The 12,500-nt window shown below is 43.7% G+C and overlaps 2 non-coding genes across 2 annotated transcripts; both read left to right on the forward strand.

Annotated features, from left to right (window-relative positions):
- The first annotated feature begins 6,714 nt into the window (after positions 1-6,714).
- LOC143304801 (small subunit ribosomal RNA) lies at positions 6,715-8,637 on the forward strand. The gene has a single exon (XR_013061434.1). It is a non-coding gene; the product is annotated as a small subunit ribosomal RNA (ribosomal RNA).
- Positions 8,638-11,409: 2,772 nt separating this feature from the next.
- On the forward strand, positions 11,410-11,564 carry LOC143304790 (5.8S ribosomal RNA). Its single transcript, XR_013061423.1, has one exon. It is a non-coding gene; the product is annotated as a 5.8S ribosomal RNA (ribosomal RNA).
- Positions 11,565-12,500: the final 936 nt, after the last annotated feature.

Raw genomic sequence — 12,500 nt, forward strand, 5'->3', positions numbered from 1 at the left:
GAAATCGTTATGTTTCGACGAAATCTAGTCGAACGTTACGATTTCACTTTATTTTTTTAAAAAATTTCATCCACCGGACCAACATGACCGGGACGTTGGAACTTAGAATTTTTTCGCACCGCCACGAAAGTACCGAAAGTTCAACTCGAAATAACTCGAGAAAAAGCGTTATAAGGTGTCGAAATTATCAGCGAAATCGTTATGTTTCGACGAAATCTAGTCGAAAGTAGCGATTTCACTTTATTTTTTTAAAAAATTTCATCCACCGGACCAACATGACCGGGACGTTGGAACTTAGAATTTTTTCGCACCGCCACGAAAGTACCGAAAGTTCAACTCGAAATAACTCGAGAAAAAGCGTTATAAGGTATCGAAATTATCAGTGAAATCGTTATGTTTCGACGAAATCTAGTCGAACGTTACGATTTCACTTTATTTTTTTAAAAAATTTCATCCACCGGACCAACATGACCGGGACGTTGGAACTTAGAATTTTTTCGCACCGCCACGAAAGTACCGAAAGTTCAACTCGAAATAACTCGAGAAAAAGCGTTATAAGGTGTCGAAATTATCAGCGAAATCGTTATGTTTCGACGAAATCTAGTCGAAAGTAGCGATTTCACTTTATTTTTTTAAAAAATTTCATCCACCGGACCAACATGACCGGGACGTTGGAACTTAGAATTTTTTCGCACCGCCACGAAAGTACCGAAAGTTCAACTCGAAATAACTCGAGAAAAAGCGTTATAAGGTATCGAAATTATCAGTGAAATCGTTATGTTTCGACGAAATCTAGTCGAACGTTACGATTTCACTTTATTTTTTTAAAAAATTTCATCCACCGGACCAACATGACCGGGACGTTGGAACTTAGAATTTTTTCGCACCGCCACGAAAGTACCGAAAGTTCAACTCGAAATAACTCGAGAAAAAGCGTTATAAGGTGTCGAAATTATCAGCGAAATCGTTATGTTTCGACGAAATCTAGTCGAAAGTAGCGATTTCACTTTATTTTTTTAAAAAATTTCATCCACCGGACCAACATGACCGGGACGTTGGAACTTAGAATTTTTTCGCACCGCCACGAAAGTACCGAAAGTTCAACTCGAAATAACTCGAGAAAAAGCGTTATAAGGTATCGAAATTATCAGTGAAATCGTTATGTTTCGACGAAATCTAGTCGAACGTTACGATTTCACTTTATTTTTTTAAAAAATTTCATCCACCGGACCAACATGACCGGGACGTTGGAACTTAGAATTTTTTCGCACCGCCACGAAAGTACCGAAAGTTCAACTCGAAATAACTCGAGAAAAAGCGTTATAAGGTGTCGAAATTATCAGCGAAATCGTTATGTTTCGACGAAATCTAGTCGAAAGTAGCGATTTCACTTTATTTTTTTAAAAAATTTCATCCACCGGACCAACATGACCGGGACGTTGGAACTTAGAATTTTTTCGCACCGCCACGAAAGTACCGAAAGTTCAACTCGAAATAACTCGAGAAAAAGCGTTATAAGGTGTCGAAATTATCAGCGAAATCGTTATGTTTCGACGAAATCTAGTCGAAAGTAGCGATTTCACTTTATTTTTTTAAAAAATTTCATCCACCGGACCAACATGACCGGGACGTTGGAACTTAGAATTTTTTCGCACCGCCACGAAAGTACCGAAAGTTCAACTCGAAATAACTCGAGAAAAAGCGTTATAAGGTATCGAAATTATCAGTGAAATCGTTATGTTTCGACGAAATCTAGTCGAACGTTACGATTTCACTTTATTTTTTTAAAAAATTTCATCCACCGGACCAACATGACCGGGACGTTGGAACTTAGAATTTTTTCGCACCGCCACGAAAGTACCGAAAGTTCAACTCGAAATAACTCGAGAAAAAGCGTTATAAGGTGTCGAAATTATCAGCGAAATCGTTATGTTTCGACGAAATCTAGTCGAAAGTAGCGATTTCACTTTATTTTTTTAAAAAATTTCATCCACCGGACCAACATGACCGGGACGTTGGAACTTAGAATTTTTTCGCACCGCCACGAAAGTACCGAAAGTTCAACTCGAAATAACTCGAGAAAAAGCGTTATAAGGTATCGAAATTATCAGTGAAATCGTTATGTTTCGACGAAATCTAGTCCAACGTTACGATTTCACTTTATTTTTTTAAAAAATTTCATCCACCGGACCAACATGACCGGGACGTTGGAACTTAGAATTTTTTCGCACCGCCACGAAAGTACCGAAAGTTCAACTCGAAATAACTCGAGAAAAAGCGTTATAAGGTGTCGAAATTATCAGCGAAATCGTTATGTTTCGACGAAATCTAGTCGAAAGTAGCGATTTCACTTTATTTTTTTAAAAAATTTCATCCACCGGACCAACATGACCGGGACGTTGGAACTTAGAATTTTTTCGCACCGCCACGAAAGTACCGAAAGTTCAACTCGAAATAACTCGAGAAAAAGCGTTATAAGGTATCGAAATTATCAGTGAAATCGTTATGTTTCGACGAAATCTAGTCGAACGTTACGATTTCACTTTATTTTTTTAAAAAATTTCATCCACCGGACCAACATGACCGGGACGTTGGAACTTAGAATTTTTTCGCACCGCCACGAAAGTACCGAAAGTTCAACTCGAAATAACTCGAGAAAAAGCGTTATAAGGTGTCGAAATTATCAGCGAAATCGTTATGTTTCGACGAAATCTAGTCGAAAGTAGCGATTTCACTTTATTTTTTTAAAAAATTTCATCCACCGGACCAACATGACCGGGACGTTGGAACTTAGAATTTTTTCGCACCGCCACGAAAGTACCGAAAGTTCAACTCGAAATAACTCGAGAAAAAGCGTTATAAGGTATCGAAATTATCAGTGAAATCGTTATGTTTCGACGAAATCTAGTCGAACGTTACGATTTCACTTTATTTTTTTAAAAAATTTCATCCACCGGACCAACATGACCGGGACGTTGGGACTTAGAATTTTTTCGCACCGCCACGAAAGTACCGAAAGTTCAACTCGAAATAACTCGAGAAAAAGCGTTATAAGGTATCGAAATTATCAGTGAAATCGTTATGTTTCGACGAAATCTAGTCGAACGTTACGATTTCACTTTATTTTTTTAAAAAATTTCATCCACCGGACCAACATGACCGGGACGTTGGAACTTAGAATTTTTTCGCACCGCCACGAAAGTACCGAAAGTTCAACTCGAAATAACTCGAGAAAAAGCGTTATAAGGTGTCGAAATTATCAGCGAAATCGTTATGTTTCGACGAAATCTAGTCGAACGTTACGATTTCACTTTATTTTTTTAAAAAATTTCATCCACCGGACCAACATGACCGGGACGTTGGAACTTAGAATTTTTTCGCACCGCCACGAAAGTACCGAAAGTTCAACTCGAAATAACTCGAGAAAAAGCGTTATAAGGTATCGAAATTATCAGTGAAATCGTTATGTTTCGACGAAATCTAGTCGAACGTTACGATTTCACTTTATTTTTTTAAAAAATTTCATCCACCGGACCAACATGACCGGGACGTTGGAACTTAGAATTTTTTCGCACCGCCACGAAAGTACCGAAAGTTCAACTCGAAATAACTCGAGAAAAAGCGTTATAAGGTATCGAAATTATCAGTGAAATCGTTATGTTTCGACGAAATCTAGTCGAACGTTACGATTTCACTTTATTTTTTTAAAAAATTTCATCCACCGGACCAACATGACCGGGACGTTGGAACTTAGAATTTTTTCGCACCGCCACGAAAGTACCGAAAGTTCAACTCGAAATAACTCGAGAAAAAGCGTTATAAGGTGTCGAAATTATCAGCGAAATCGTTATGTTTCGACGAAATCTAGTCGAAAGTAGCGATTTCACTTTATTTTTTTAAAAAATTTCATCCACCGGACCAACATGACCGGGACGTTGGAACTTAGAATTTTTTCGCACCGCCACGAAAGTACCGAAAGTTCAACTCGAAATAACTCGAGAAAAAGCGTTATAAGGTATCGAAATTATCAGTGAAATCGTTATGTTTCGACGAAATCTAGTCGAACGTTACGATTTCACTTTATTTTTTTAAAAAATTTCATCCACCGGACCAACATGACCGGGACGTTGGGACTTAGAATTTTTTCGCACCGCCACGAAAGTACCGAAAGTTCAACTCGAAATAACTCGAGAAAAAGCGTTATAAGGTATCGAAATTATCAGCGAAATCGTTATGTTTCGACGAAATCTAGTCGAACGTTACGATTTCACTTTATTTTTTTAAAAAATTTCATCCACCGGACCAACATGACCGGGACGTTGGAACTTAGAATTTTTTCGCACCGCCACGAAAGTACCGAAAGTTCAACTCGAAATAACTCGTTAAAAAGTGTTACGAGGTACGGATGTTTTTACATAAATCGTTATAACTCGATAAAATACGTCGGGATTAAGCGTTTATATCGTCGGCAGACGGATATAAAAACGTTCGGACCGACACGACCGGTCGTTGGAACATAGAAAAATTCCGAGCCGGTACGTTGGGACTTGGAAAAATGCCGAGTGCGAAAAAGTTTTTTCGAGTTTACTCGGTTAAAAGCGTTACAAGGTATGAATTTTTTTGCATAAATCGACGTAACACGACAAAATACGTCGGGATTAATGGTTTATTTCCGTCCGAGAACGATTTTTAAAAACGGACCTATGCGGCCGGTCGTTCGAACTTGGAAAATTTTCGGACCGAACACTCTTTTCGAGTTAATTCGTTAAAAAGCGTTACGAGGTACGAATATTTTTACATAAATCGTTATAACTCGATAAAATACGTCGGGATTAAGCGTTTATATCGTCGGCAGACGGATATAAAAACGTTCGGACCGACACGACCGGTCGTTGGAACATAGAAAAATTCCGAGCCGGTACGTTGGGACTTGGAAAAATGCCGAGTGCGAAAAAGTTTTTTCGAGTTTACTCGGTTAAAAGCGTTACAAGGTATGAATTTTTTTGCATAAATCGACGTAACACGACAAAATACGTCGGGATTAATGGTTTATTTCCGTCCGAGAACGATTTTTAAAAACGGACCTATGCGGCCGGTCGTTCGAACTTGGAAAATTTTCGGACCGAACACTCTTTTCGAGTTAATTCGTTAAAAAGCGTTACGAGGTACGAATATTTTTACATAAATCGTTATAACTCGATAAAATACGTCGGGATTAAGCGTTTATATCGTCGGCAGACGGATATAAAAACGTTCGGACCGACACGACCGGTCGTTGGAACATAGAAAAATTCCGAGCCGGTACGTTGGGACTTAGAAAAATTCCGAGTGCGAAAAAGTTTTTTCGAGTTTATTCGTTAAAAAGCGTTATAAGGTATAAATTTTTTTACGGGAATCGTTATATCTCTATTAAATACGTCGGGATTAAACATTTTGATCGATTTTTTCAAAAAATTAGCGTTCGCCGAACTGACACGACTGGGATATTTTTCTAATTTTTTCGTTAATTAACGTTACAAGGTATATATTTTTTTGCATATTTCTACTTATTTTAACGTATTGTAATTGATTATAAACTTGTTTGTTTTCCGTATTCGATAAAAGAGTATGTTTACTGATGCAATTTTTCGGTGAAAAAAAAAATTAATTTTTTGGTAAAAATGCATTTCTATTATGTTAATAAAACGTCTGGTAATGTATTTCGATGGTTGGATATTGGCTTTGTGTAGTAGTGATCGAGCGTTCGCGAGACTAAGTTCCAGCGTCCCTTCCGAACGGTACGTTGCTACGGAGGTTTTGCACCGTAAGCGCGCGGCCGCTAGCCCGGCCGGCGCCGGCCTTCCGGCTGGCGCTTTCGTATCTATAAGAGAGACGTCGAGCCGGACGGTTCGGTCGGAGCAGCGTTGAGCGCGTGGCTATTCTACGGCCTCGGTTGAGAATTCAGTCACCGCTCCTCGAGTCTTAGTGTATTTTACGCTATTTCTCGACTGTTCCTCCGTTCTCGTACTGGTTTTTTCTCTACACTGCTGCGCCGCGGGTCGCTGTCCTGGACGTAATGACCAAATATCGTGGCAAGGTTCCCCTGAGTCGGGAAGCTGGTGACCTGTGTGTACGTATTCTAACAAAAGTTGTTAGATGCGTGTGTGCTTGTACTAACTGAGTATCGATTCACTCAAGGGATTATAACCGTCTGCTTTCTATAACAACTTCTGCTTTCGCAGAAGTATTCGACGGGCCGGTAGAGCGTACTATCTTTGCGTAGTATGTCTTCTACCGAGAATGTTCTACCGAAAAGGAAGAATATTCTTACGGTATGTCCAGCGCGACGCACTGGGATACGCGCTTGTTCGTTCAGCGTGAGGTGTGTATACGTGCTTTACCGCTAAGATATTCTAAGAGTTGAGAGAGGAGGAGAGATATAAGTCTTTTTACACGAAGACAGCATTATAGAATGTTCCTTTAGAAGTATGATTCTTAAACATTTTATATAATACTATGAGAGAGAGAGAGGAGAAGTTGAGAATTACAAAGTGGCTGCGAGCGGCGTTCGAAGATTATTACTGAACTATGGGTGTATCTCGAACGTCGCTAAGAGATATATTTTATAATATATCTATCTTAAGAACGAAAAGTCTCGTCGTACGGTGCTTACGTCCCACCTACGACACGAAGAGAACTTAAACGAAATTTATAAGAATTGTTATACGAATAAGATCCCTGGTTGATCCTGCCAGTAGTCATATGCTTGTCTCAAAGATTAAGCCATGCATGTCTCAGTACATGCCGCATTAAGGTGAAACCGCGAATGGCTCATTAAATCAGTTATGGTTTCTTAGATCATACCTACATTTACTTGGATAACTGTGGTAATTCTAGAGCTAATACATGCAAACAGATTCCGACCAGAGATGGTAGGAATGCTTTTATTAGATCAAAACCAATCGGTGGCGGATGGCTCGTCTGTCCGTCCATCGTTTGTTTTGGTGACTCTGAATAACTTTGTGCTGATCGCATGGTCGTCTAGCACCGGCGACGCATCTTTCAAATGTCTGCCTTATCAACTGTCGATGGTAGGTTCTGCGCCTACCATGGTTGTAACGGGTAACGGGGAATCAGGGTTCGATTCCGGAGAGGGAGCCTGAGAAACAGCTACCACATCCAAGGAAGGCAGCAGGCGCGCAAATTACCCACTCCCGGCACGGGGAGGTAGTGACGAAAAATAACGATACGGGACTCATCCGAGGCCCCGTAATCGGAATGAGTACACTTTAAATCCTTTAACGAGGACCAATTGGAGGGCAAGTCTGGTGCCAGCAGCCGCGGTAATTCCAGCTCCAATAGCGTATATTAAAGTTGTTGCGGTTAAAAAGCTCGTAGTTGAATCTGTGTGTCACAGTGTCGGTTCACCGCTCGCGGTGTTTAACTGGCATTATGTGGTACGTCCTATCGGTGGGCTTAGCTCCTCGCGGGCGGTCCAACTAATATCCCATCGCGGTGCTCTTCACTGAGTGTCGAGGTGGGCCGATACGTTTACTTTGAACAAATTAGAGTGCTTAAAGCAGGCTACCTTCGCCTGAATACTGTGTGCATGGAATAATGGAATAGGACCTCGGTTCTATTTTGTTGGTTTTCGGAGCCCCGAGGTAATGATTAATAGGGACAGATGGGGGCATTCGTATTGCGACGTTAGAGGTGAAATTCTTGGATCGTCGCAAGACGGACAGAAGCGAAAGCATTTGCCAAAAATGTTTTCATTAATCAAGAACGAAAGTTAGAGGTTCGAAGGCGATCAGATACCGCCCTAGTTCTAACCATAAACGATGCCAGCCAGCGATCCGCCGAAGTTCCTCCGATGACTCGGCGGGCAGCTTCCGGGAAACCAAAGCTTTTGGGTTCCGGGGGAAGTATGGTTGCAAAGCTGAAACTTAAAGTAATTGACGGAAGGGCACCACCAGGAGTGGAGCCTGCGGCTTAATTTGACTCAACACGGGAAACCTCACCAGGCCCGGACACCGGAAGGATTGACAGATTGATAGCTCTTTCTTGATTCGGTGGGTGGTGGTGCATGGCCGTTCTTAGTTGGTGGAGCGATTTGTCTGGTTAATTCCGATAACGAACGAGACTCTAGCCTGCTAAATAGACGTAACTTATGGTATCTCGAAGGCCCCCGGCTTCGGTCGGTGGGTTTTTACTACCAACGTACAAACAAATCTTCTTAGAGGAACAGGCGGCTTCTAGCCGCACGAGATTGAGCAATAACAGGTCTGTGATGCCCTTAGATGTTCTGGGCCGCACGCGCGCTACACTGAAGGAATCAGCGTGTTTTCCCTGGCCGAAAGGCCCGGGTAACCCGCTGAACCTCCTTCGTGCTAGGGATTGGGGCTTGCAATTATTCCCCATGAACGAGGAATTCCCAGTAAGCGCGAGTCATAAGCTCGCGTTGATTACGTCCCTGCCCTTTGTACACACCGCCCGTCGCTACTACCGATTGAATGATTTAGTGAGGTCTTCGGACTGGTGCGCGGCCAATGTGATAAGCATTGCCGATGTTACCGGGAAGATGACCAAACTTGATCATTTAGAGGAAGTAAAAGTCGTAACAAGGTTTCCGTAGGTGAACCTGCGGAAGGATCATTAACGATACGATACCAAAAGAATTTGACTTGAACACATATAAAAACTATGAAATATATATCAATGGTCGGTAAGGAGCTGTACTCCTCCTGTATCGACGAAAGTATATACGACGTATTAACAAGCTATATACTTTAACAAACGAAAACGCCAGGGAGCTTGGCAACCTCCGTTGGCACGAATAGTAATATTCTTAAGGAGGAGACGACCCTCCAGCTACGGAATTATACGAAGAGAAGGTGGCACTCTCTCTCGATCATCGGGATGAAGAGATATGTATAAGTATAAAAACGAAATGCGAATGAAACTTATTCGAGGCGCCTGCGTGAGGTCGTAAACAGAAAGACCCGCCGTCTCCGAATAAAACATATATATATATGAAATTCTAATAAAAGGGAACTCTAGCTTCGAAAGAGCCAACAAAAGTTAAGGCTCGATATCAAACGAAAAAAATTACGATGGAAACCACGTGTAAAGAGAAATGCAGTCGTGGCGCCTGCGAGAGGCCGTACACAGAAAGACCCGCCGTCACGATCTCGTATTTCGTATTTGCATCGTGGAAACCGTACGAACGAATATAAAAGTCCATGCAAACTAATAAGAAAATCTCTAAAGTGCCTCGTGTCGGAGAGATCATGCTCGCCTATTCTCTTCTATGTTTCGTGGTCTGTGTTGCGTTTGTTCTCCTCCTAGCAACGGGACATATCGAAGACTCCTCTTTGGGATCGAACGAAGCGTCTAGAACGAGTCGACGAGAGCGAAAGAACTTGTAGCGAGTCGCGCAGAGCGAAAGGATACCGATATACATCTTCGAAGGTTCTCTTCGAAGATCCATGGATACCTTCTGCGTCGACTTCTCTCGTCTCTTTCATCGAAACTCTCGTCGTTCTCGAAACGTGCTTCCTACCCACAGGGCGTGTGCTCTTCGTGTGTCGTTTCGTTCGAAATAACGAAACCACGTGTAACATACTCGTGGATCGGGTAACCTAGAACGAAGACGCATCGCGTGGATGTTGGCCCGCTATGCGACGATGACCGATGATGATGATGATACGATGTCGATGTCGATGTCGATGTCGATGTCGACGACGACGACGATGAAGACGATGTGTAGCAACGATTCGTAACTAGTGTAGCCGAAGTTCGTTCAGAGGGGAATGCCGCCGGCTTCGAAGCCTCGATGTCGTAAGTCGGACACCCGTGCCGTCGCTAGAGTTTTTCAAACTCTGCTTCTGGATATTGGGACGAAAGACCGCTCGAGGACGACGACAGCCGTGCGTGCGTATCCCATCGAATTTTTTTACACCACCTGAACGAGACTAAAGTTTCGTCTAGTTGATCGTCTACCGTCGCATAATGTATATTATATACCGTTCAGAGGGGACCGGCTGTCTATCCTCGTTGTCGTGAGTCGGACACCCGTGCCGTCGCTAGAGTTTTTCAAACTCTGCTTCTGGATATTGGGACGAAAGACCGCGCGAGGACGACGGATTCGAGTTCCATCGAATTTTTGATGTACACACTACCTGAACGAGACTTAAAGTTTCATATAATATACCGTTCAGAGGGGACCGGCTGTCTTTCCTCGTTGTCGTGAGTCGGACACCCGTGCCGTCGCTAGAGTTTTTCAAACTCTGCTTCTGGATATTGGGACGAAAGACCGCGCGAGGACGACGGATGCGAGTTCCATCGAATTTTTGATGTACACACTACCTGAACGAGACTTAGTTTCATCCAGTTTGTCGTCTATCATCGCATATATATAATATACCGTTCAGAGGGGACCGGCTGTCTATCCTCGTTGTCGTGAGTCGGACACCCGTGCCGTCGCTAGAGTTTTTCAAACTCTGCTTCTGGATGTTGGGACGAAAGACCGCGCGAGGACGATGGATGAGAGTCCCATCGAATTTTTGATTTACAAGACACACACACTACCTGAACGAGACTAAAGTTTCATCGAGTTTATCGTCGTCGCATAACCCGTTCGGAGGGAACCGGCTGTCTATCCTCGTTGTCGTGAGTCGGACACCCGTGCCGTCGCTAGAGCTTTTCAAACTCTGCTTCTGGATGTTGGGACGAAAGACCGCGCGAGGACGATGGCTGCGAGTACCATCGAATTTTTGTTTTTTTTTTTTAAAAAAAACATCACCCGAACGGAGATGTGTTCTATCTTTCGTCGATTTTTCATGCTTTCAGTCGTCGCGTGGTCGCCATCCGTTCGGAGGGGATCGCCGGCTTCGAAACCTCGATGTCGTGAGTCGGACACCCGTGCCGTCGCTAGAGTTTTTCAAACTCTGCTTCTGGATATTGGGACGAAAGACCGCTCGAGGCGGACGGCCGCGCAAATCCCATCGAATCTTTACTATCACCCGAACGATGGAGAGATGCACGCGCGCTGTTTCTTGAATAATTGGACGAGAGAGTAGAATCAAACACATATAAAACATGGGCTAGCCACCGTCCTTACTCGTTCGCGAGATCGTGTGCTGTACAGAGGATTCAGAATCGGGTGTATATATCCCCGTCGTTTCCTGACGAACGGAGCTTCGATCTCGATGGTTGTTATATATCATAATGTACTTTACGCCCGGCCGGCGAACGCGCGTATCTTCGCGCGTTCGTCGGTTTCTTTTTTTTCGAACGTTTTTGTGTCGTCAATCCTATGGCGACTTCTGCGCGTTCGATTCCCGTTGGTCGAACGTGACGGAACTCGGCTTCGCTAGAACCGAGAAGAGTACATTTGAGTATTGAACTGTTGCAAAATTTATATAAGATTATCCTGAACGGTGGATCACTTGGCTCGTGGGTCGATGAAGAACGCAGCTAATTGCGCGTCAACGTGTGAACTGCAGGACACATGAACATCGACATTTCGAACGCACATTGCGGTCCACGGATACAATTCCTGGACCACGCCTGGCTGAGGGTTGCTCACGTAAACCTAAGACTGCTTGCGTTGCGTATCGTTACTCTCCGTATCTGTCTCTCTCTGTCCCTTCTTGCCTTAACAACCCGCCGTCGTTCTTTATATAAGAGAACGTTTCAGAGTCGGACGAAGGTACAAGAACGAGGATACGAATAAGAGCGGACGGAGAGAACATACGCGACGTACGAGCGATTGTTGGACGCTCGTCGGCGTTCGTCGCGGTCGTGCAGAGACCGTGCAAGTCGTACGCATGCTCGATATATAATCTATCGTGTTCACGGGAGACTACGAAACTCTACCTCTGTCTCTCTCTGTCCCTTCTTGCCTTGACAACCCGCCGTCGTTCTTCTTAAAAACTGTAAGAGAACGTTTCCGAGTCGGACGAAGGTATACGAAGGGATACGAATAAGAGCGGAGAGAACCGTCACGGACCTGCGTGAGTGCTCGCGGCGTCGTGAGTCGTCCTTACGAGGGCGACCGCCCGCTTATGCACCGCTTCGTGTATCGGTTATCGAACGTATATACTCGTAGTGTTCTCCTCGTGACCGATTTTTTTTTCATATCAGGCGATATATGCTACGTTTGCCGGTGTTCGACGCACGAAGGTCCGCGCCCCCGACGTCGTCTTAAACGAATATTATATTTGGCGAGACTGAGAGAGAAAGCAAATATGGGAACTCGGTCGAGAGAGGAGAGAAGAGAGAACCAAAAACCTAAACTCGATGGCGTGCGAAACTTTGCCATAATCTACCGTCTTTTCTCAAGACTCTCGTACAGCCCCAGGGATCGAATGCCCACTCCGTCTCTTCGCGAAAGCGACTGACAACAACGAGGACCGTCGCATCGATGGGTCGTCGTTGCGTTTTACACGCTCTGTGCTTTTTTACAAGCTCCGAAAGTATCAGCCGTAGATCCGGGAACGCACGCGCGAGATTTCTTC

The sequence above is a fragment of the Bombus vancouverensis genome, unplaced genomic scaffold (assembly GCF_051014615.1).
Source record: "Bombus vancouverensis nearcticus unplaced genomic scaffold, iyBomVanc1_principal scaffold0054, whole genome shotgun sequence".
In the NCBI taxonomy this organism is placed as follows: domain Eukaryota; kingdom Metazoa; phylum Arthropoda; class Insecta; order Hymenoptera; family Apidae; genus Bombus; species Bombus vancouverensis.